General features: G+C 38.4%; 1 protein-coding gene across 4 annotated transcripts in view; it reads left to right on the top strand.

Moving 5' to 3' along the window:
• Positions 1-691: 691 nt before the first annotated feature.
• The window catches only part of LOC131425765 (uncharacterized protein DDB_G0283357), a 505,552-nt gene continuing 479,847 nt past the window's right edge, over positions 692-26,396 (top strand). For all 4 annotated transcript variants that reach the window (XM_058587902.1, XM_058587903.1, XM_058587904.1 and 1 more), the window contains exon 1: positions 692-2,841. The gene's annotated coding sequence lies outside the window, so the exon portion shown is untranslated. The remainder of the gene's footprint in view (positions 2,842-26,396) is intronic.

Here is a 26,396-nt window from a genome sequence, read left to right as displayed (position 1 = left end):
GTTTTTGTTTGGCGTCTATACAAAGAAGTTGAAAAATTTTCGTGGTATAGGACACTTCTTGGTTCAAAAGTCGGTCTTCCTAGTGCTTGTGTATTCTTTCTATACGTGAAAGGCAAGAAGAAAACATTACCCTTTTACCTCACCAACAAGCCTAAAATTTTTTATTTTGTGAACCATTCACATAACAACAATCGTTCCTTTCAAATTTAGTGTGTACTAGAAAAAATGCCATTTCAAGAGCGAAGAGAAAGCATACTCTCGCAGCATAAGAAAGCACAGAACTGCGCAGCATAAATTCTCATCCATGCATCGCTCCACTCTCGTCGTTACTCGCGAAACGGTGATCTCACGCGCTTATGCAATTTCTCACTTCATCGAACATTGCAATCTCCGGTCTGCTCACTTGCCGATACGTTTCCACCGTGGTCATGATGAATAACAACAAATCGAAACCATGCCGGTATGCTATTCTCTCTCGCTTTCGGGTTTTTGCTCTCATTAGTGTTCTCTCTAATCTCTCGTGTTTCCAGAGCATTTCTCTCGTTCACTGTCTCTCTTTGATGTTACAACTCTAAACCCGATGCCGCTTCGGGTACCGACGACAACACGGCGGTGACGCGAAGTTGAATGCAATGCAAGTTTCAATGCAGGCGCGAGTCCTTTCGTTCAGTCTCTTTCTCCGTCCGTCCACGGTGGCCACACACAGTCAGTCATTCATTCAGTCATTCGAATCCGTCGAAGAATCCCAGAACGGGCAAAGAAAGACAGTCTCGTTGCGCTGGTCTAGCTGTTCGGACGTTCGTTCGTGCGACTGAACTCTCTCTTGGTCTGAGAATTTTTAGAATTATTATTCTACTACGGTGCCTGTTTGGTGTAGTGTGGTGAGAGTCTCTGATCGCTCCGTCGTGTGAATTTCGGGTACGGACTGGCTGTTAATCAGCGCTAATCAGTGTCCGGGTGGTGTGTGATTAATTAGACACTGCGCCTGGGGGAAGCGCGCTTTTTCTGTGTGTAACAATTCAGTGAATAGAAACGTGGTGGTTCTCCGAAGTCCGAAGTGATTGGTGTTTGTTTTATCCCGACTTCTGGAAAGTTTAGTTAACGAAATAAAAAAGAGAAGATTGGCGCCGTTTCAACGAGTGAAAGCAAGATTTGAACAGTGAGATAGTAAAGAGTCCATCGGTGGCGATTTTGCAAATCCGACGGAAGATCGAAGATCGAAGATAACCGGCCGTTTGTTGTTTTGGGAAACGAATGAATTAATTGGTACTGATTCAATCAGCCCCGGCGAGTGTGCGTGTTTGTGTGTCAGTTTCAAAAGAACAGCACTAAGCCAACGAGTGACCGAAACGACAGGGAAGAAAAGAGAAGAAAAAAAATAAGAGTTGTAAATTATTTCAATTAACAAAATTGTTAACAACAGTGTTGTTCAGTGAAATTCGACAGGCGAGTTTAACAAGTGGGAAACTAATTCGAACTACAAAGCGCAGTCAAGTTTTGGAAGAAGAAGAAAGAAGAAAAAAAAAACACGCAGTGACTTAAAGTTTAGGGAAAGGAAAATCGACGCAGCAAAAGAGAAACAATTCCGATGGGCTTCCGATGGACGTAAACCCGATTCGCAGTATAAATTAAACGATCCGTAAACCGAAAAACCCCGACTAGACTTACCGGTGCAAGGGAAGAGAGAGAAAAAACAAACTTTGATGCACTTATAAATGCACATAAATTGTCTTGACTTGACCCAACCGATTCCCGAACGAACGAAGGAAGGGACGCGGGGCAAAAGTATCATTGCACAAACAAGAGAAAAATTGCAGCAGTCGACAGAGAGACGAACAGGTCTAAGTAGGCAGGGAAGAAAAAAAAACGTGAAGACAGTGGATTTAATCAGTAACAATAATAAAACGAAAGCACCTCGTTAGAAAGAAAGAAAGGACGCGAACTAGACTATAATAGCAAAAAAAAAAAACGAGACCCGGCAAAGCAAAACGACAAACGACAAAGGCAAGAAGCAAAAGGAGCGGCGGCTTCCAACCACATTAATAAAACAATGATATTTAAACATGAGCGTAAAATATGCAAATAAAGTTTCATAATAGAACGAAAGGGAACAAACAACAAACCGAAGAACGGAAGATAAACGTCACACAACTGTCGGGTCCAGCTACAAGTCGTCACGGCAGTCGCGAGTGAGAAGACAAGAGAACAAAGCGGCTAAAAACGAAGACATAGAGGCTAGGCAAAAAGTTTATTGATTTTCTTTCCTACTCTTCCACCTCTTCCTCTTTTTCCTCATCTCCTAGCGGACGCTGCTTTCTCGCTTTCGCTCGGGCAACAGCAGCATTCAACCAACATCAGAAAAAAGCAAAAAAAGAGAGAGTCGTTTGATCTTTATCACAAAAGGAAGTTCGCGACCGAAGAATCGTGATTAGTGAGAGAGCGCGTATGGCGGCGGCGGCGGCGGAACGACGCAGTAAAGTTTGATAAAAAAAAATAAAATGGGTTATTTTCCTCTACCGACGAGATAGAACTTTGCGTCTATCTGATCGTTTCTGTTTGATTGGAGTGCGTCCCGTCCCGAAGTGAGTTACATCACAGAAGAACAACCACAGCAATCGGTTCGTCGAGTGTCAGTTCATTCAATCATTCAGTCAGTGTGGTGAAAGTGTTAGTGTTAGTGCTTTATTTTGTTTGGGAAATCCAAGATATTATAAAGAGTGAAAACCCCGGGGGGAGTACAATCCAATTCTACTGCTAGAAGAAAAGGACCCAGCAGCTGTTCCCGTCGATCCTGAAGCGGTAGTGGATTTTTTCAAGAATGGAACACTTATTTATTAAAAGGTAAGAGTAGCGAAAAGTTGCGTCACATTCTTCTGGGCTCCGGGGAACGGGAAAACATAGTTGGAAAATGTCACATTAATTATTAAAGCAATTAGAGACCCCTTTTCCCTTTGTAGAGCTCGTACCGACTTTACTGGCCTGGGAAAGTCTGGGAAGCAAACGTGACACTCGTCTCACTCGTCCAGTCTGGACTGTCATGAAATATGCATGCTCGACATTCATTCAGAAACACCGGAAAACAACAACAAAAGTAGCCACAACAACAAGAGTCCGGTCGGTCGGTTCTCGGGGCAAAGAAGTTCTAACGAAGTGATGATGAACCACGTTTGACAGGCGGCCAGTTTCTCACTGAGTTATGGCTTTTGTTTTGATCCAAGCCTCATAGTCTAGCAGAAACAGTAGTTAGCGCAGGTCGCGGATTGTCACCGGAATGATTTAATGATGGTTTTAAACGGAGCGTAGAACTACAAAAAAAATCCGACCGGTGGAAGAAAACAGCCGGTGACATTTATGGGGAATTTATTAGAATGCTTCCACGGGCCGGTGAACGCCGGCTTCTTGAGGTTTAATTGCCGCCGGTTGTTGAAACTGAAAAGCTTCGGACAAACTGTAAGCTTTAGATTAATTAAATAACAGACGTTATTTCGAAAGAAATAGCTCACGTTTCTGGTTTCGCATGTGACATTCCGGCTGTTACATTAATGTTGTCCAATTTTGAAGCAATCCCTGAGGAAGATTACAACAAATAGTCGAAACGTAGAAAAACGCGGGTGGGTAATGTCAGAGATTCAACCGGATTGACGTGAATACGAGTAACATTGGCTTGCTGATATTAACTCCGCGAACGACAAAAACAGGTTAAAACAGATTCTGTATCAAAGGCGTATAATAATAATAATAATAATAATAATAATAATAATAATAATAAAAATAATAAGTCCAATATCAAATATGGTAACACGCAACGATAGAATGGGAAATAATAGAAATAATTCTTTATAAAATCCCATGCGCTTTCCGCAATAAAAAAAATTAAACTAGAGTTATTTTACAAATCAGTGGACAGCAGAAATAAAGAATATTATTTCAAGTATCTTGAACCTAGAATCATGACCTCTTCCAATCATATAATACACTGGAAGTCGGGGGTTCGTATATTAAATTTTGCGTAAATTAAATAAAACATCGCGTTATTTCAAATTTATCGCGGTTTTTTAGTACCATTTGAGCATATTCTTCGACTAGGGTAATCCAAAAGATATATTCCAAGATCCAAAAGCTACTTGGAATATTATCCTTAGAGACTACACTATGTCACATCAAGAACTACCACGGCTAATATCTGTTCATAATTTTAGGGCTACACATTGCTTACTTATTTATTTTTTGCTGTTTTCGGTATGTTCTCAGTAGTCCAAGAACTTCAGTGAAAACAAATCTTAAGATCTACACGAGCAATCAACAGCTTATGAATAAATTTTCAATGCTTTTCGTAGCCGTGGAGCTACATATTGTCTACTTGTCTATTTTGGTCTGATCCAGGAACGTTCACATTCATCCAAGAACATCGGTGAAAGCAGATCTTAAGATCTACACAAAAAAATCCGCAGCATGCGGATAATTTTTCAGTGCTGCTCATTGGCATATTGCTTACTTATCTATTCTGATCTGTTTCAGAAGTATTTTCAGTCATCCAAGGACTTCAGTAAATTATGAGTATTTTGTTATTTTGGTAGATCTTGAAGCCTGAACTCCATGTAGTTTTTTAATGGCGTAGATCATGCACAATAAGCCAATTAATTGCATGTGGTATCACGAGTACGGACCGAAGACAATAAGTTAATTAAATTTCAGCTTCTTATGCTGGTGGATCTTAAGGCCTGAGCTCCAAGTACTATTTTGGTGACCAAGAGCATCTATTGATTGTAGATGGTATCCCGAGTATAGATTGTGAACAATAAGATCGTTATTGCAGTATTATTATGCTGGTAGATCTTAAGGCCTATACTCCAAGTAGTTTTTGGATGAACAAGCATTATCTCATAACTCATCACAATGATCCAATTAATTGAATGTGATACCACGAGTATGGGCCACAAAAAAGAATCTTACCAATATCATCGGTAACGTCGACTTAAGGCCTATATTCCAAGTAGGTTTTGGATGGATAAGAATTTCTACAGACATTACTACAGTATGTTAATTTGCTGAATAGGTCGCTTCTTACGCGGGGAATACGTACCGCGTAACTTCGGTAATGCGCGTAAAAATAACCTCAAAACTGAAGAAAAGAAATTTTTTTGATGCCAAATGTCAAAGAAATTTTTTTTTGATACCAAATGTCTTAGAAAAGCACGAAACGTCCAGATCTGGTGTAATGTCAAACATAAAATTTGTTTGTGAAAATCGACTTTGGGACTTCCAAAATCGATTTTATTTTTGATATCGAATGTCTAAGAAAACACATGAAACGTCCAGATCTGGTGTAATCTGAACATTTTTTTTTTGAAAAAATCGAAAATTTTTTAAGTGTCAAAGAGCTGACTTCAAAAAAAAATCGGGATAACACCAGATCTCGAAGTTTCATGCATTTCTAAGAAAACCGCGTAACTTCGGAAATCCGCGTAAAAATAACTTCATAACTAAAGAATTTTTTAAAATTCCAAATATGTTAAAAATGCATGTAACGTCGTTTTTTTTTTTGTGAAAATCGACTGTAGTTTTTTTTGTGAAAATCGACTTTGGGACTTAGAGAATTTGAGACCGCTTAACTTCGGAAATCCATGTAGAAAAAACCGTCAAATGCAAAAAAAAAAACTTTTTTTTATGCCGAATGTCTTAAAACCGCGTAACTGCGGAAATCCGTGTAAAAAAAGCCGCGTAAAAAGAAACCGCATAAGAAACCACGAAAAAAATGACCCCAGTCTTTGTTGTTGCGTTTAGTAATACTCGAGATCTTTACGATTAAGTTCTACCCATTCCTCCACAGGGCGTAAAGTAAGACGTATTTACGTCAATACAATGTTATTATAATTATTATAGCTTTTTTTGTAGATTTACATAGTAGAAAAACTTTAATAGTTCTAAAAAAATCGGTTCTTTATACAATTCAGGAACTGGACCTGAGTTCAAGAACTAAACAGGTTAAAATTTCATTTGCAATTTACCTCTAGAACTGAATTCTGAAACAGAATTCTGAAACTAAATTTTGAAGCATAATTTTAAATTCAAATCAGAATTCAGGTGAACCAGAATGGATTCGGAATTCAGTTTCAGAGTTCATTTACAGAAATCAATTTAAAGTTCAGTTCCCGAATCCAGATCCAGTATTCAGCAGCTAAATGCGATTTGCAACCAAATAAGAGCGCGACCTGACCTGAGCGTTTGAGTCTTTATTCCACACAAAAGGACCTGCTCTCATTGCTGGCGCGACTGTTCCTACCGACGTCCGAAGTTTAAATGATGTTTTACACCACGTAGGTCTGCTTTAACTGATATTGGAGGAAGAACCTCACCACAACATCCAGTTTCGTTTAACGCACTGAAAAAATGAACGATTTTAGATCAAAATTAACCTTTTATACTCATCCAGTAGAATATTGGGACTGACCGATTATGTGCTTTGACTACCTTAGAACCGTCGTCCGGGTGCGAGGAATGTAAGCAAGCGTGATTAGTTTCTTTCATTGTTTCCGAAAGTTTAAAAAAAAATTGTTTTTGAGTTATTTATGATTATCTAATACTGTTGACAACTTAATCACAAATTCCTGATTATATTTCCGATTGCTTGTAAAAAAAAGTGTTGTTGGATAAAGTACAACAAGAGATTTTCACAACTGAATTCTACCCATTCTTGTACGGGGTAAAATATTTACCAATATTTCGTTTCAATATATCGTTTTGTGCAAAAGTACGTTCCGATGCAGAACTGCTACTGAATGAAATTCCTGATGTATAGCAACGACGATCAAAACCGCCGGCGTTTTTTTGGGTGGAATGAAGAAGATGACATCATTGTGACATGCAATGATTGGCTCACAATAGCAGAGCTCGATTCAACCCGATTTTTCAATAGTGTACAAAGGGAAAGAGTATAGCGTGATGAGTAAGTTGATGCCTTTCACGCAGCCCACATGGGATCGGCTCCCAACCTCCGTACATAGGGTCAGAAGGCTTTTCTGGCCTGAAGAGGTGAATGATCTAAAAGTTAAAACCCCTATAATAGAAACAAAAATAGTGTAAAATTGAAATACAGGGTGGACCATTTAAAGTGGAAGCATCGGGCAACCCAATAATTTTTGGCAGAATTGTCAGATCGAGTCCCGACCTGGACAGATTCGTAGTGTCAGTAGAACCGTAACACCAGCCATATAATGATTCTGTACACTCTGAATCGGCTACGAAGTCTGGTGAAACAGAAGGTAAAATTCCACTACAGGAATGTAATACCAAGACTTCGCTTTTTTATTAAGTAAAATTGTCGGTTCTATGGCGCTGCAAACTTAATTGACAGTCTCAATACGACTAAAAAGTTACAGCTTGGTGTGGTGTTTGTGCGGATATGTTGTTTGGTTCCTATTTTCCAAAACGATGATGGAACAACGAAAACTGTAAATGGCGATCGTTATCGAGCTATGATAAATGAATTTTTGATGCCATTTTTCGTGAAATTGCTGTAAATGGCTACTGGTTTCTGGTTACAAGACGGTGCAACATGCCATACAGTTCGACTAACAATCGATTTGTTACAACCATTGTTCCCCGGACGAGTCATATCGAAAAACAGTGATTTTGACTCGCCCCCGAGATCACTGGATTTGACGCAACCAGACTTTTTTTTGTGGGGCTATTTGAAATCCAAGGTTTACGCTGATAAGCCAAGAATCATAACTCAACTCAAAGGCAACATACGACGTGAAATCGCCACCGTATCGACCATTATCAGCGTTCAAAATTATGACAAGTGACTGTGAAAATAGTGACTTTGTGAGAGTATGACACAAAAACTTTGAGTAGGTAATATCAAGGACGTTGCGCGCGTGATTGAAGTAGGACTGCATTATAGATGTGTATAGATGTTAACTGATTTAATACCCTTTGACTGGCTAAGATTTTGTAGTCCTGAAAAGGACCGCTCGTTTTCGGAAGATTGCGTTTGTATTCTAGGAATTGCAGTGGCAATTTAAGACAGTTTTCTAAATTAGTTCATCATGTTAGGAACAGAACCTCATATTCGACATTGACTAAAACACCAATTGACTAATGCCGGGTGTAGTTCCATTGTCTTGACGTAGATGAAGGCCTCTGCACTCAATGTGTCTCCGTTCATGGATTATCTTAGTTAGGACCTAACCAAGAAAAAATCGGTGTTCAACCGTGAAAACCTTTTTATTATTCAGTATACACTTTCCCAGACCCATGGGTCATCCAACATTTCGACGCCCTTTGAAAAAAAAAAAGATTTGTCAAGACTTTCAAAATAGGCTTTCGTTTCTGCAATGACCTCAGCTTTCGACAAAAATTTCTTTCCCTGGAAAAACCATTTCAGGTTTGTTAATAGATAATAGTCGCTGGGGGCCAGGTCTGGAGAATACGGGGGATGGTGGACCAATCTGTACTGCAAATCATCCAATTTCACCGTTGCTTTTATGCTTGAAAGCGTCTGGTGCGTCTTTTTCCATAGATCGATGAAAATTAGAACTTGTCTGAGACGATGATGTGTTATTCAAACACTAGTGGATAGATTATCATGAAATTTTGTATTAGGCCATCTAGAGGCTTGTTCTCAACAAGAAAAATATACACGGTTCGAATCTATTTACGTCTATATTCTGTAAGAGGCCCGGCCCTCTGTTATTTCAGAACCGGAATTCAAATTTGGACAAAAATTCAATAGCTATCTATGGTATACTATAGTATACGAACAAGATAAGAATCGATATCTCGAGCTTTTTGTTTCAATCCAGCTCAGTCCCATCGAAAATATGAGACTATTTACGAAAATAGTGAATTATTTGCGAGTTCGAAAATTATTAATTGATATGTACTTAAGAATCTGCGCTCACGATTACAAAACAAAACAGGTATTGAATCCTAATTCTGGTACTGGTTTCTTGACTAGATTTTGAAACTGATTTTAGTTCCTTAATTTATGTTCTGGATTCGAATCCAGAATTCTGATTCAGGATTTTACCCTCAGCATTCATGAACAAAGTTCAGTTCCATTACTCTAGAACTAGTTGTATGACTTGATTTCTTGATCTGGATTACGAACCTGAGTTTTACAACTGTATTCTGCACCTGTCACAGATTTTGAATTTAGTTCTGGCACCCAGTTCCTGAATCCTAAAATTAAATTAAATTATGACAAAAGAGACTAGAGTTTTAAACATTGGATAAATTCCAAAAATCGGCTTTTTTTAGAACCAGTAAAATGTTTCCAAAGGCTATGCAAAGTTTATCTCTAATTCCTAAATCTACAAAGAAAAATCTGTTTGTTTCGTGTTATTTAATTGTATGGTACAAAATGTTTGTCGTCAAAAAGTAACTCTTTTGCACTGTTACAGTTCAGGAAGCGAAGCCATGAAAGTTGTAAAATTTACACAACCTGCTAATACGAACGGAAGTGTAAAAGAAACATGTCAGTTTTATTCGTACCCTTTTACTGTAATATTACCCACCCGCATTTTTTATGTAAATTTATGGAAGATGAAGACTTACAGTAAAACGGAATACTTTATATAATTTCCATTTTAATAATTTATGAAAATGTCAGAAGTACCTCGAAATTATTTATTTCATAGTTTTAGTAGTAAGGAAAAGGAAAAAAGTGGAATTTGTGACTACACGAACATGGTAGTGAATTCTGCGCAATTTTGATTATCATCAATCGATTCTACGGTAATTCTTGCATATAAAAAAATACCCATTTTGAAAATATTTACATAGATTTCTATGAAATTATTGAGTAAAGTTACGTTTTCGATCGGTTTTCCTTATTGTGCAATCCCTGAAGAAGATGACAATAAATAGTCGAAACGTAGGAAAAAAAAATTGTTCCGAATGCAATTCAAGACCAGTGATCGAAAGCTAACCTTACTTTCCCAATCTTACTTCGTTTCGTAGAAATTTCGACCTTCGATTGATCCAATAATGCGCAATAAGTGGGTTAGTACAATGCGAAAAAAAAGAAAAACCATGGCTTTTTTCGATCCATCGAATCACTCTGAGTAGTTTTGGAGCACTCGTATTGTCGAACACTCATTCCTTTCTCTGGTGTGATATAGAAAATCCAGGTTCCCACCCACAAGTACCAATCGATGTATAGCAGATTTTGCATCAGTAGCGGAAAACACGCTTCCGAAGTGTGCCTACGTTCGGGGTTTTGATTGATTCAGTGTATCAAGCGCGGCGTCGACGATTCTTTCATCAGCAAAATCTTCCAGAGACCAAGGCTTTTTCGATAGCATTTTCAATATAGTCGCCAGCCAGTGGTTTGATTGTGATGTGCGCCAGTGGATTGATGAATACGGGTCTTCCGAAACATCCTCATTAACAGCAGTGATTGTGGTTTCGTTACGTAGACTGGTTCAAAAATGCTTGCGAAATTTATCCATCACTCGACGAATGGTGCGTCCAGCGGGCCCGTTCATGAACGCCAGAAACACTGTGCGTTTTTCCCTTTAAACAGAATTTCTGAACTAAAAACTTGTGGTTTGGTATGGTATTTTCAGCTGCAGATAAAAATTTCAGGTTTTTGGCCGAACAAAATAGATTGGATTCTAAAATGTACATGCGTATTCTTCTGCACATTGAAGCTCCTAATGGGCCTGCAGCGGAAAATAGTATAAAGTGTCTCTGCGCACTCCTGACTTGTTTAATCTTTCAAGACTTTTCTAAACAAAAAAATCACCTTTCAATGTCTCTCGGTTTCCGTTCATAAGGCACCCAACTGCATTGTTTTTGAATAAAAAATCATGGATTTTAATCCTACAGAAACTGCTTGTTGAGTCACTTCCGATGATTTTGCAAGCTCCTTTTGCGTTTGACTCGGATTTTCATCGAGAAATGTCTCCAACTGTTTGTCTTCGGTTTTGTTTTTTGGTTGTCCAAAGCGAGGCCTTTCTTCAACGCTGAAACTTCCATTCTTGAGACGTCGAAACCATCTCCTACGTGAAACGGCTAGGATGTAGACCATGTTCGATGTACGCTTTTTCATGCCTAGTCGTGTGTTAGAGCTGTGTCTATCACAAGGCTTAGGGTGGCGTTCGAGTACTGTCTCTGAGTGTATCTTTTTCCAAAAAGTAATATTTTCTGTAAATTTTTCATTAATTTGGTTTCTCCAATATATGTTTCCACTCAGTCATTGCAAAAACTGAACCTAGTTATGGCGACTTTACGTCAAACCAACTAAAAATTAATAAATCATTTCCTACATAATTTATCAGTTGAAGCGCTTGAGCTGCACTTTTCTTTCAATTAAAATAGAAAACTAAAACTTCCCGCAAATGTTGCCTAGTTAATACAAAATTCCTCATGATTAAGACAGTGAAAAAAATTCTTGAAACTGTCGACATCAGCTGCTACTGTTGAATATTTATAACAGCCAGAGCCATCTCTTGACAACGAATTGAACTTATTTGTACTCCCAATAATTCTCATTATCAATCCATTAATTAGAGTCACAATTGATATTTGGAAGTGTGATGGAAGCGGAGCAGTTTTATTCTTATTCACGATATTCAGTTATGACACGGACATTACCCACATCCCATTTTTACCTAATAATAGAAAGTATAATTAAAAATGCTTACAGTTACAAATGAACTCAAAACTGGTCATGACGAAATGACTGCAATGACTACCCATGAGACTATCTACTGTACAGAGTTCACAAAAATTTGAGGGTAACTAATTCGGTTGGAGACTAGTTCCTCTTCCAAAAACCGAAAAAACAGCGCCATTCAAGCTCAAGTAATTATTGATTCGGAAAGAACGTCAGCAGACCGAAATCCCATGTTCAACGCAATACATAATTCAGTAGGTTCTGCTTCGGGTTCGAGTTCCAGCTCTAGGGAGCGGGATAGTTTAGCGAAACGAAATAGCATTTAGGCAGAACACCAGGACTGCGCACAGGGGCTATCTATTGTGTCAGTACACAGCGGCGTTCACCGCGGCGAAGTCCGCGCGTGCATAATTCAAATCACCGCGTGGTACTCCACGAAAAACCGAGATGCTGCTGCTCCGGCTGTGCTTAGTTTTTTTCACACTTTTTTTTAATCCACCCTGTGCCTGTGCGATTCCGCTACAGATCTGTCTCCGTTCCGTCGAAGACCACGGGGCGAAGACCGTGAAAGAGAAAGGTCTTTTTTTTTTTATTGAATTTCAATAAACGATGGAATGCGAATGGTCGATCTGTTCGCGGATTGCTTCGACCGGCACGGCATTCCCGAGCGAGTTTGTAGAGTTGACCCTTTTTCGGAACCCGGCGGGTCCGAGGCCTCGCGTCCGAGACGCGGTGTGGATCTCGTGTGCGATCAAAAGCAGTTTTGGGCTAAGAAGATTTTCTCTCCTTTTTGCCTTTCTGGTTCATCGGTTGTGTCGATGTTTTTTTTTCGCTTTTTGAAGTGGCCTGACCCGGTCCGTAAGTTTATACTCGGTTGCCTTTCTTGGTGCTTCCCGGTTGGGACTAACAACAACCAAAGAAAAAAAACCACACACACGACATGAAGAAGAAAGTCAGCCATGGTCAATGAACTGGAACAAAGCGCATAAAGAGCGACGAAAAACCCGTGTTGATTTTGCAGAACCACTCAGCCGTGCTCAGGTTCAGGTTTCGCAACATCTGGCCAGTTTTCGACAATCGTTACATCAAAGCTCAACGAAGGCCATCAACGAGCTTGGCCGGTGCGGATTAGCCGGATTAGCAAAAGTTTCGAGCTCGCTAACAATGTTCACCGCGTTCTTCTACGAAAAGCCAATTTCCACTTCCATCCCCGCTATTCAACTGGACAGCTTTTGGCAGCAAGCAATTTAGCTAGAAACTCATTTGTGAATTGGGACCTGGTCCTGCGTGATGAGATGCGCTCCGGAATCGAAATGCCAGTAAGGAAGGGAAATGAGCAAAAACTCCCAAAGGCCCCCAAATTCAATCCTTTGCCAATTCACCGTTCTTGTCTTAAGATTGGGAACTTCGAACGGTCGGATTTCGTTCTTCGATGCCATCGTTACCGTCCGGGATGGTTTGATCCGGCTACTACGATGAATAAGTTATTTTATGTTGACTCCAAAATGAACTGGGAACGGTTTTTGCTGTTCAATGGAAGTGACGAGATTAGACGACGACTCTACCGTTGGTGTTGGCATGGGGAATGATTCAATTATTGCCATTTGTCCGACCATGGACCAAGGTTTTTCCGATTTGTTGTCTGATTTGTTAACTAAGATTCGTAGAGGATTGAATTCGAAACTTCTAGCAAAAGACGATAACCGAAAGATCAGGAGGCTTCAAACTGTTTTTTTAACAGGATAATGGAATAAAGCTCCAGTCATCGAGATATCTTGATGCAAATAAACTGATTTATCTCGGAACCATGTCAATGAAATACTATTATTGAGTGTTCAGTTTACTTTCATACTGCCTAAACCGCGTGTGAAAATGCGAAGAACATCGAATTAGCGAACCAAGAACATAGACTCTGTTCGCCATGCTTTGTATTTTTTTTTCTTGCATTCGGCGAAATTATATCAATAGTCCAAATATATACAATTTTATCTATGTGCTTCCTAGTGTTTTCAATATTTAATCTTCTTTATACCGTTAAGTTTCTCTTGCAAAGGGGTAATGTAGCGATTCATGGTCACTCCATGGATCTAGAAGCTTGTGATTTCGGTTGAATAGATACAGTTTTCCTCATTATAAAACCGAGTTCGTCTTATAACACAACCCAATTCACAATCATTCGCTCTGAGGTATTTTCGGACAGTTCAGTCAATGTAATTGAAAACGCTTAACGCTAAAAAATTTGCTGCTAAAGTGAAGTGGTACTATTTGTATTTTCTTGAGAGTACATCTGTAGCTTTTCAGAATCATTATTGAAAACGGAACCTAAAAACGCTCTTCCAGCGAGCCATTTTGCTAGTGAAGGAAAAAAATCTTAAGTCCTGTGTACCTTAAGCTGGTAAATACTCTCTTGAAAATTTTAATCCATTGGTGCATTTCTATATAATCTTTGAGTTTAGTGAATTGTGAATTTTAAAATCAAATTGAGGGGTTCAGTTCGGAAATTCAGTTTTAGAATCCAAGACCTGATTTTTTTTTCATTTCCGAAAGCCTCGATCTAAAATTCAGTTCCCCGTCCAGAATCCAAGGCCAGAATCGAGTACCACAATTCTAGAACTGAAACCGAATTTCAGAATTTGATTCCAAGCCGGGATTCTGTAACCGAATTCTGGATCTGGGATCAGAATATTGATTCGAGACCGAATTTGAAAACTGAATTCTTGAACTGAAACAGAGGTTCAGACTAGAATTCAGTTCCAAGCTTCCTGTCCAGAATTCAGATTTGAAATACAGTTTTAGAATTCTGAACCAGAAGTTCTTAAACTGCAGACCAAATCCCAGGAATAGAACTCAGATCCAAAATTAATTTGCATTTCATTAATTCTGATCTAAACTGCATTCCAGAGCCCAGGTTCAGTGTTCTAGACCAGAATGTAAGTCTAGAATTTAGTTCCAAATTTCAGTTCTACAATTCTATAAGTGTAACTTAATTTAGTTCCTAAATTTGGAAGATTTTTTTAAAACTAAAATACGGATCTTTCGAGCTGAATTCTGGATCCGAAATCCGAAAACGAAATCCTAGCCCGGAGTTTCGTAACTAAAATTCAACTATGGATCAAAATCCTGATCCAAAGCTCAGTACTAGGATTTAGGTTCAGAATTCAGAGCCGAAAACAGAATCCTGATCTCGAATTCAGTTCCACAACACAAGTTCAGGGATCAGTTTAACAGGTCTGAATTCAACAATTCAGAATTCAGTTACCGAGTTCAGATGCAGAGTTTAATTTCCGAATCTAGTATCAAAATAGCACATGGGCTGAAAAGTCCCGGGTCTAACACATAGATGGCGTTATTTTTTTTATTGAAATTGCCTTATTTCAGTTAATACTAACCTTTAAAACACAGCTGATAAAATTTCATGATATTCTATTCATTAGTTTGTTAGTTTTTTGTGCCAAGAGTTACGCTACTTTTGTTATTTTCAGAACAAAGGATCAAAAACAATTTCAGGTTTTAATTTTACACTGCTTCTTGATGGAAAAAAAAATACCGTTCAAGCTATGAGAAAGCTCTGTTCAAAGTGGGTGGTGCCGCGTTTGCTCACTGTTGACCAAAAACGAGAACGTGTTGATAATTCTGAGCAGTGTTTGGCCATGTTTAAACGTAAAAAACGGGAATTTTTGCGTCGATATGTGACAATGGATGAAATATGGATTCATTACTTCACTTCGGAATCAAAACGAACCTTGTCCAAAGTGACCGAAAGCACAACAATCGACTGGAAAGGCTATGGCCTCGGTATTTTGGGATGTGCGTGGTGTAATATTTATCGACGAAATACTATTAACAGTGTAAAAATGTATACCCTTGTTGGAGCGTTTAAAGGCTGAAATTGCAAAGAAACGACCGCATATGGCAAAGAAAAACAAATTTGTTTCATTACCACAACGCACTGTGTTTCAAGTCCATCTAAACAATGGCAAAACTACATGAATTGAACTTCGAATTGCTTCCACATCCACCTTATTCGCCAGATTTGGCTCCCAGCGATTACTGGCTGTTCGCAGAACTGAAAAAAATGCTCGCCGGTAAGAAACTTCGTACGAATGAATAGGTTAACTGAGGAAATCGAAAAAAATCGTGTTATCTTTGTTAGGCTCCGGAATTTTTACCCCATGTTCAGAATTTAGTTCAAGCATTCGGTTCCTGAATTTCTGTTCCAGAATTTAGATTCACTTCGTCCAGTTATGTCTCTGACATTACCCACCCGGGTTTTTTTTAGCGGAAATGAAAGTAACGTCACTTTGGAACTAAAGGAACAAGATTTTTCTAGTCCAGTGGAAAAATTAAATCGCACTTTCAAGTATTTTTGTTTTTTCTTGAACTGAAATAGAGGTTCAGACCAGAATTCAGTTCCAAACTTCCAAACTTCCAAATGCAATGTGATATGGACAATTGAGTTAAGTTTTGGGTTCAGTAATAAGATTTATGTAGCCCAGTTTTTTACAAAACCCTCTCAGAATAACTGGTTAGAGCCTGCAATATCATACAAACAGAAAAATACCGGTTGTTTAAAACAACAAAATGAATAGTTGCCCATTGAACCAACAAAATTGTTGTTTCGAACCGAAATATCGCTGATTCAAACGAAATATGCTTGTTTTTAATTAAAACATATATGTTTCAAACTAATGTTGGATGTTTCAAAAACACATTGATTAAATCAAAGCAGAATTGCTATTGTCTCCACATTAGCAAAAAAAATTGGTTGGAACTATCCGGAATTTATTTATTCTTACAATTTCTGCGTGGTTTTAACCAGCTACACGCTTAAAAATAATTACTCAAAAATGAGTAATATTACACTCATCTATAGAAAAAGTGGAACAACTTTAATTTAGAGTAACTCCTTGGTTACTCAAATTTGAGTTCTACCACTCTAAACGATGTTATGGTAAAATTTACTCATTTACTGAGTAATACTTTGAGCCAAAAATTGAGTAATTAGCACTCAAATTTTGAGTGAAATTTTATTTCACATTTGCTTAAAAATTGCTCCTTTTCTGAGTATATTGTATTTAAAATATTAAGTGATTGACACTCTCAATATTAAAAATAACCTAAACTGTGTTTAATAATTATTCCTTCTACAATTGATTTCCAACTTCAAGACATCATATCAAGTGGCGGTCGCTTGGAGTGGTGTGTCAATCGCACCTTAACTCACATGTCAGTAATGCTCGGGCACCAATCAGACACTCATTCCTCATAAGTGACACACTTGAGCATATTCGTTTCCATTCTGAAGCACAATATGGAGCACTCCTGAAACTAAACTCAACTCAAATTTAGAATTCGGAGTTACACATTATCATTGAAGAAAGCTACTCCATTTCGTAAGTTTCCATGTATCATTTGAAAATGAGTAACTAGTACTCAAACTCTAAGCTACTTTCTATAAGCGTGTAACCTGAGAGGATGTCATGTACACTCTTACCAGCTGATACCTAATTTTGGGTCAAAACCTACACAAAATCAACTAAAGTGCATCTCTCTAAATTGATGTAACGAGTGATGATCTCGAAATTTAGGTAACTGTAAGTTTACCCAAAGTATTATTAATTTTTACGATCAAGTCAAAGTTTGAGTAGATACCGACCTAATTTTTGGTAGCTTATAGAAGAGCTCAACGATGAGTGATTTCTCCTCAAAAAATAGCTGACAAAAGTCAGTAATTCCGAAAAAATGTCTGCAGTAAGCAAGTATCTCTTGCTGGCAGCAATTTCTAAAAATTTCTAAAAAGTACACACTTAAAAAACCCTGTGATTTTACATCTTATTAGCTGCACATAAATGGAGCGTCGCCGCTCACGCAAATTTACGGGGAAGAACATTTAATATTGTGTCTAAAACTCCATACATAACATTCATTGAAATAAAAAAAAAAGAATATTAAGAGCAACCGTCGCGACTTGAACCGAGAATCATTGGATCGCAAGTACGTCTGTTAATCGACCGAGCAACAGAAGCGTACATCTGCTTGGCTGGTAAAAGGTGCATTTTAATTCTAACAGTCGCACCTGCTAGCAGAACGCAAGTTACAGTCGAAACCAGTAAAATTCAAGCGCATCTAACATTAAGTCATTACAAATGAGAGTTTCCGTCATTTGACAAATTAGGTTTTAATGAATTACATCGTATGAGGGATTAAGTCAGCTGTAAAATTCAATTTTTTTTTGAGTGTATGATAAGCTAAACTGACTGAAAGGTTGCGACAATTTCAAAAGTCTGTAAATTTTAACGAAAGTCTGCGAAAAACTCGATTTTCAAAAGTCTGCAACAAACAATATCTGCTGCACTGCACACCCAAACCTCCGTTTACGAACATTTTTTATACGTTACCTCTTTTTACGCAACTCTTTTTACGAACCAAATCCCAAATGACGTACGCTTTTTTTACGAACCTGGTTTTGGCATAAATTGAAAGCGATTTCCGACTCATTTATATTTCATGTAAACTACAACAATATGGGTATTTTTAGAACGGATTCAAAGAGTAGATTTCGGAAAATGATGTTTGAGGTATTTTGGAAATCCAAGATGGCGACTTCCGGTATATTGATATTCCTTGAAAACCCTTATAATATGGGTATTTTCGGAACGGGATTGATGGGTGGATGTCGGAAAACGATGTTTGAGGTGTTTCTGAAATTCAAGATGGCGACTTCCGGTTTATCGATATTTCTTGAAAACCTTTACAATTGGGGTATTTTTGGAAAGTATTTAATAAACAGATGCCGCAAAACTATGTTTGGTGTCGTCTCGAATTCCAATATTACATCATCCGGTTTATCGATAACCCTTCAAAACCCTTAAAACAAAGAAATTTTCGGAACATATTTTATACCAATAAACGATGTTTGAGCTCGTTTCATAATTCAATAAGGCAGAGCCGGTGAAACATATTAAGCCCAAGTGGGTAATTTTTCGTACCAGGGAGAACGACCCACTATTTTGTAGTATTATTTAAATAATATTTTGTTTCGATATAACTTTGCATGAGACGCGTAAATTCGAAGCTTGAAGCGTTTTCGATAATTTGTTGTAAAACAAAATTGCGCATTCAAGGGTTAAATACAATATCAAACTACAAATTTTCTGCCAATATTTGTTTGGAATATTAAGTCAGCAGTCTTTCAGGTTCCGTATAAAGTTATTATTTCTTTCAGAATTTTGGTTACCCTGATCGTTTAGTTGGTTGGGGTTGATGGTGAAAGATGTCTCGCATGAATCGAAAGCAATGTCTTGGCATTACATTCCTTCTGTGGAATTTGGCTTTTCTGTTTCAACAGACTTCGCAGTCGATTCTTAGCATACAGAATCATTTCATAGCTAGTACTACGATCCTACTGACACTATGAATCATTCCACGTCGGGGCTCGAACATACGACAACTGGTTTATAAGACCAGCGCCGTATGCATTGAACCGCAAACCGAATCAAACCGCCGGCGAATCAAACGGCGCACAAAACAAATCCAGCCGATGATGTGCATAGCACATTGCTAAAAAAGTCCCGGAACCGACTCAGATGACGTGTGTAATGTCAAACTATCATCATCGATCAGAAGACAAGTGTTTTCACGTCAATCGCACCACAAGCACTAAACTTACCGACATATAAGTGACGTTATTTTTTTATTTACGAAAACTTAAAAATAACGAATTCGTTTAATGGTAAAACATTACTTCCTATAAGGAAAAACCGGGCAAGTCCAGCAATGGTTTAAGAAGTGTTATCCGCACTCAAATTAAAAACTAAGATTTGTGATATTCTGATTTTAACGTGACCAAATTGAGTAGTCATCCGAAAAAATGTGAACAAGTTTTTTTTTTATCAAATTTTTTTTATTCAGGCCAATTTGCGTACAAGCTTTACGTGGCCGAATGAGCCATGTTTTTATTAGATAAAATAATTTTTTTACCGTTGGATCTCGTTGTCACCCTTTTTCTAGGGGGAGAGGAGCTTCCATTTTTATCTTGCGATGAGTAAGGGGCACTTTGTTCGTGGCTCGTCTCGTCCTCCATTGCCGCATCGGTGGTATCGTTGTTGGTTTCCGTTTTTTCTTCGTTTTCCTTGTAATTCGCATTCTTGGGTGTGAGCTAGTTTTGATAATCGTGATGGATGAACACAAAATCAAAGTCCGACTGAACTGGAAGTGCATTTACGATCGTATGCGAAAATCTGGGCATGAAAAAAATCTTTTCCAAATAAGTGCCTCGTTCGCTCTCAATCTATCAAAAGTAACAACGCATCAACAATCAAGAGATCTGGTCGGCACTGTTTAGTCGCCATAAAAAGTATTTCTTGCGTTGGTATGAAACAGTGGACGAAACATGGATCTATCTTTATTCTCCGGAGTTGTTTCAACATTTAGACGGGGAAAACGAAACAGCTAGCTGCAACAAGTATGGCGTCAGTTTTTAGATGCTCGAGGTATAATTAACGTCGACTATCAACAAAAGTTTTTAGTTATTAATGCGTTTGAAGTATGGAATCGTAAAAAACGGTCTCATATGAACCAGAAAAAATCATCTTTTACCAAGACAATGCACCGTGCCGCAAGTCAATGAAAACAATGGTCAAATTGAACGTATTGGGCACCGATCTGTTTCTTCACCCACCATATTCTCAATAACCTTGCCCCAGCGACTACTTGTCATTTGATGATCTGAGAGAGTCATCGCCGCAACTGAAGCCTATTTTAAGGCGATGGACAAATCATTCTATAAGTATGATATAAAAAATTTAGATAATAAATAAAGAAATTTTGCTCAAGAATTGTTGTTTTCCTAGTTAGTTCCTGGTCTTTTTGGACGATGTGGAAGCAATCTTCTCTACGGCAGTATCGAACCGCACAGAGTACAAGTCGATTCGACACTGAATTCTGTTTCTTCACCCACCATATTCTCAATAACCTTGCCCCAGCGACTACTTGTCATTTGATGATCTGAGAGAGTCATCGCCGCAACTGAAGCCTATTTTAAGGCCATGGACAAATCATTCTATAAGTATGATATAAAAAATTTAGATAATAAATAAAGAAATTTTGCTCAAGAATTGTTGTTTTCCTAGTTAGTTCCTGGTCTTTTTGGACGATGTGGAAGCAATCTTCTCTACGGCAGTATCGAACCGCACAGAGTACAAGTCGATTCGACACTGAATTTTGTTTTCTGTGAATAATTTTCTCAAATGCGAACGCACTCATGGAAGGGCAGAAATCATATGGAAACCGTGAACTTATGTATACGAAACCGTCATATCAATTAGAGGAATGACAATGGTTTGAAAAACAAGGAGAATTAGACATTGTTCGTGGTTGCGTTGTAAATGTTCAAAACCTAACCACTGTCTATATGGTTTTACTTCTATATTTTGAATTTGTACCCCAGTATAGAAAACAAAGACGCAATCGTCAAAAATTTTGAGTGATTTCATTTATGTGAAGATAAAGAATGGAAAGGTGGCACGTGACAAGGTTGATTTTAGCAAGCAGAAATCTTTTACTAACTTAACTTTCACAAGAGGAGTTAATCTTAAGCATCTCATCAGTGCAAATCACTCGAGTCTCTGGTATGCCGGAAAGTACCGATAAAGGTCTTTTACCAATTACTATCCGAACCGATAAAAGAATAGTTATCAGAAGTTGTTACTTTCTACTTGCGGCTGCATTCTTGTACACAATTCATTCTTCACTATCTCTAATAGTGAAAAGGAAAAATAGCATTCCATCAGGTAGCGGTGAGTGCAGCGCTACTGAATACCGCTTACAACCTAGGCTAAACAACCAGCACGCTCTGACTCTGGGGACATAAGCAATAGTTCGAACAAACCTTTTATTCTGATGTTCAACTAGCTGTATAGAGATTGAGAAAAATATCCATACAGTGAAGAACTCAATGTGTATAAGAATGCTGTCGCAAATAGAAACTGACAACTTCTGGTAACTTTTCTTTTACCGGGTCGTATAGTAAATAGTAAAAGACCTTTTTCGGTACTTTCCGGCATACCAGAGACTCGAGTGATTTGCATGAATGAGATGCTTAAACTCGACGCCTTTGGTTGAAGGTAAAAGTTAAGTCACTAAAAGATTTCTGCTTGCTCAAATGACCATTGTCACGCCTCACCTTTGTGTTGTATATCTTCACATCCTAGCTCTACCTTGAGTACTAGCATTTTATAATTCTGATCTTATTTATTATTCTCAGTTACAATAAAACTATTTTTATTTTTATGAATGATATTAATATTACTATTATTTTTCGTTAGAAATTTCAGGTGGGTAGTTACCCACCTTTGGAATTTTCGTTTGGGTAGTACTACCCACCGTACCCACCTCTTTCACCGGCCCTGCAATAAGGTGACTATAGTATTTTCAAGGAATACCAAGTTCAAAGAATATGGCAAAAACTTTCGAGAAATACTAACAAACCGAAAGTCACTGTTTTAGATTTCAGAACCACCTCAAATATCGTTTTCTGACATATACTTTTCAATCTCGTTTCGAAAGAACCCATATTTTAAAGGTTTTCAAGGAACATCAACAAACCGGAAGTCGCCATTTTGGATTTAAGAACTTCGTTTTCCGACATCTACTCATCAAATTCGTTCCGAAGATACCCATATTGTTAGGGGTTTTAAGTAATCTCAATAACCGAAGGCCGCCATCTTGGATTTTGAAACGAGCTCAAACATGATTTTCTTGCACTTATTCTTCACATCCGTTCCGAAAATAACCATATGATGCGCAGTTTCCACATTTATTACTCAAAACGAAATAAATTCCAAATAACGTAAACTTTTTTTACGAACTACCTCTTTTTACGAAGCCCCGTTTAGTTCGTAAATGGAGGTTTCGGTGTATACGAAATCAGCCGATTTACAGACAAATCTGCAGATCTGCCATCTCTGCTGTTTGCCATCATCTTGCCAGAGTTACCACCAGAGTGTAAAACCATAGATTCGTTTTTGCCTATTTTGCCAAACAGATTCTGTGTTACAGATTTCTACAGATATTTATGATTATTTCATAAAAATGGCAGATTTTCAAAATGGTTTTCACAGATTATGATCGAAAATATTCAACACAGATGGTACACAGATTTTTCAAGTTGAACAAAAAGATTTTGAAATGGCAACGAGATGCAGATCTCGCACTTGTCTACCTAGCCTACACGCTAACCTAAACATACTCATACTCATAGTAATTATCACATGACTTAAGGTGTCAAAATTTGGTGCGTCGAAAATTTTACAACCTGTTACAATCCAGAAAGAACATAACACTTTCACGCTGGTACATCACTCTTTAATTTGTGTTCACACCGAATGAGCGGCGGATGCGGTGCGGTGTGCTGGAAATTCCACCAGAAATTTGTGACATCACACAGTGAAGCGACACGCCGTTGTTTACATTGAACACATTCCCCGTATCAGATTCCGTGCATCGTCGGTTGGTCGGTCGGTCGTTCGCCAGATTGTCGGCATGGGATCCGGGTTCACACTATATTTGCGTTCGAGTTTGGCAAATTAAATGTTTGACGGACGGTTTGTTGTTGCACTCTTTTCGAAAAAACACAAACGCTCAGACATCGAATTTTTATGACATCAGTCGGTAACCGTTTGCCCGGTTTTACTAGAAATGACTCGCCGTTTTGCCGACTATAATTTGACCGACGCCGTGTCTGAGAAAAGGGTTGAGAGAGCATCATCACCGCCACCGCCGCAACGTAGAACTGTTTGTTTACACTATATAATTAAATGTGACAACAAACATTAGAAAACAAGCAACGGGAACTGTGGGAAACCGTGTTTCACCGTGCAGTAAGAAGCGGTGGGTGGAAATTTTGGTTCCGACTGGGGCAGGTGTGTGCGTAGGTTGACTGTTTCGAAAAATACCATAAATTGAACAATGCCTCGAACAGGTTAATGCATTTCGTTTGGAAATGATGAATACACGTAACAAAAGCAATTTCCCAAACAAATCGGGTTATAAAAAGCGACCTTTCCGAACCACGCACATTCCTCGACATGTGTCTCGGTTTAGACTAAATGTCAGTTTGTCTGACATTTGTCGAGACCATGCACGCACACACAAACACAGACATATTCCTCCGATAATTACCAATTTAGGCATCCCGCTGTTTATATAGGCCAACAAATTCCCAACTGCTGGAGTTGATGTACCGAAACGGCTGCCAAATGCCTGCCACTGCCACTGCCAGTGGTCCCGGTTCTTCTAATAAGCAGTCGAAAATTCAGTCAAGTCATCCAGCCGAACAAGACAAGCCGCCACACACACCGGCTCCTGGCATGTATGCGGTGTTTCGATGTTACGGCAGGGCAGAGAAAGACAAAAAAACGAAAAGATCCAAATCCAATTCTACGGTGAATCCAAATATCACCGTCGTGGTTGGAAAGTGTTGGGAAGCACTGTCCGTCAGCCAAAAAGTCAGCATGTTTTTTTCCAACTGTTTACCCTTTTGGTCATTTGGCATAATCCAGCGACTCCATCTCGAGACCGGGCCCGCCGCAATGACAAGCGAATCATCTTGGTTGGGTTGGGTAAATATTGGAAGGAAAAACTTGAGCAATCGAGCGATGCGACCGCAACCGCTGACTCGCAAGAGCTTAGCGTGCGTATCGTGTGAAGAACCCTAGCGATGATGGCGGCCGTCCCAATTAAGCACGAAAGGTTTTGCGTGTTTGGAATGTCGGATTTTGTACTGTGCTTGTCGGGGAGCGCGAAATGGGAACAATTTTTAAATTGGATCATTAGTTGTTGGATGGTCGAGCAAAACAAAAAAAAAAAACGTGCGGTTGCTCCGGATATGATCCATCAATAAACGCTCATAGATGGATTATTTTCTCATTTCAACGACATTCAATTAACTGGTGATTCCATAGACGAATGTCAGGCGATCACGGGTTGATGTTTTCGGAAGTAAAACGTTTGACGTTACTAGAATCAAAATGCTCTCTTTAAATATTTTGTCATTACACGCTTACGGTCAATAAGGCGGGACTATCGAGTGCAACAAAATATTCCGACCGCTTAACAGCACAATGTGTGAATTTAATTCGCATCGCAATTCATTGGCAAACATTGTCAAATATATATTTTTTAAACTGATTTTGAGTTAATAAAAAATGGACATGTTCAATGTCGTCTATTTTAAACCAGTTCGAGTTTCTCCTTGTGTTCTGTTGAATATTGCACTGGCTCGATGCGAACGACACTCAAAGCAGATGTTCCACAATCGCTGTTGTTGAAAGATTTGAGCGTTTTCTTTTGCATAAAAAGTTGCTACTCCGGCTAGCGAGTAATCGTGTCAAAGCGAGGAAAGGCTCTCGTTAAATACTGCGTCAATATACGTTTACAATCAATAAGACGAAGCTAATGGAAGCAACAAATTTTCCCGGTCGCAGAACTGAAAACGGTGCGAATTAAATTGAAATGGACACCAGAATTTCATTCGAAAAACAGAAATCAGATTCATGAGATCGATTTTTGGTTCCATGTTAAACCAATTCCTTTGCATTTTCTTTTAATGCAATGTTTCTATTGTTTAATATTTCTGAAAATAGTTGGCTCTGTGCCCAAAGTAAACCCTCTAACTAGCTCTTTCGCGGTTATTTGGTGAACGCCAACGGTGCGAACTAGAACCAAAAGGCTTTCTTTAAATACTACATCACTATACAACGTACGATCAAAAAGGCGGGACTATCGAGTACAGTATTTTATTCCGACCGCAGAACCGTACAGTGTGTGCAAAAATTCACATCCAAATTCTTTGGAAAACATTGTAAAATATTTTCTTTTAAATTGATTATGAGTTCTTAGGAAAATCTAAATTTTAAATGATGTCAATTTACAACAAGTTCGAGCTTCTCCTTGGGTCCTGTTGAATATTGCTACTGGTTCGATGCGAACGACACTCAAAGCAATTGCTCCAAAATGCCACAAACACTGTTGTGGAAAGATTTGAGCGTATTTTCTTCCGTTTCATAATTCTGGTTACAGTTTCCAGTCACCTTAAATGGATGTCGATTTTTTTTTGTTGCATAATAAGTTTTCTTTAAATATTACGTCATTATACGTTTACAGTCAATAAGACGGGACTAATGGGAGCAATAAATTTTCCCAGCTGCTGAACTGCAAACGGTGCAAATTAAATTAAAATTGACACTAGAATTTCATTGCAAAAAAAAGAAATCAGATTCATTTGATCGAGTTTTGGGCCCGTGTCAAACTAGTTCTAGAGCACTTTTTTGAATGCAAAGTCTGTGGCTCTGTGCCCAAGGTAAATCATCTAACTAGCTCTTTCACTGGTGAACGCCAACGGTGCGAATTTTATCAATACACTGAGGTCTTTTTTTATGCGGTTTTTTTACGCGACTTTTTTTATGCGAATTTCCAGAGTTATGCGGTTTTTTTTATGCGGTACGTAAATTCGCATAAAAAAAGACTTCAGTGTACTGACGTGACTAGACACAAAAGGTTTTCTTTAAATACTCCGTCATTACACAATGTACGGTCAATAAGGCGGGACTATCGAATGCAACAAAATATTCCGACTGCTTAACTGCACAATGTGTGAAATAAATTCACATCACAATTCATTGGACAACATTGTCTAACCTAACCTGCAATCGATTTTGAGTTAGAAAAATCGAAATTTTGAATTATATCAATTTTAAACAAGTTCGGGCTT

This window comes from Malaya genurostris, chromosome 1, assembly GCF_030247185.1.
Source record: "Malaya genurostris strain Urasoe2022 chromosome 1, Malgen_1.1, whole genome shotgun sequence".
NCBI classification, from domain to species: domain Eukaryota; kingdom Metazoa; phylum Arthropoda; class Insecta; order Diptera; family Culicidae; genus Malaya; species Malaya genurostris.
The sequence above is the reverse complement of the archived record's forward strand: the minus strand, read 5'-3'. Positions and strand labels throughout refer to the sequence as shown.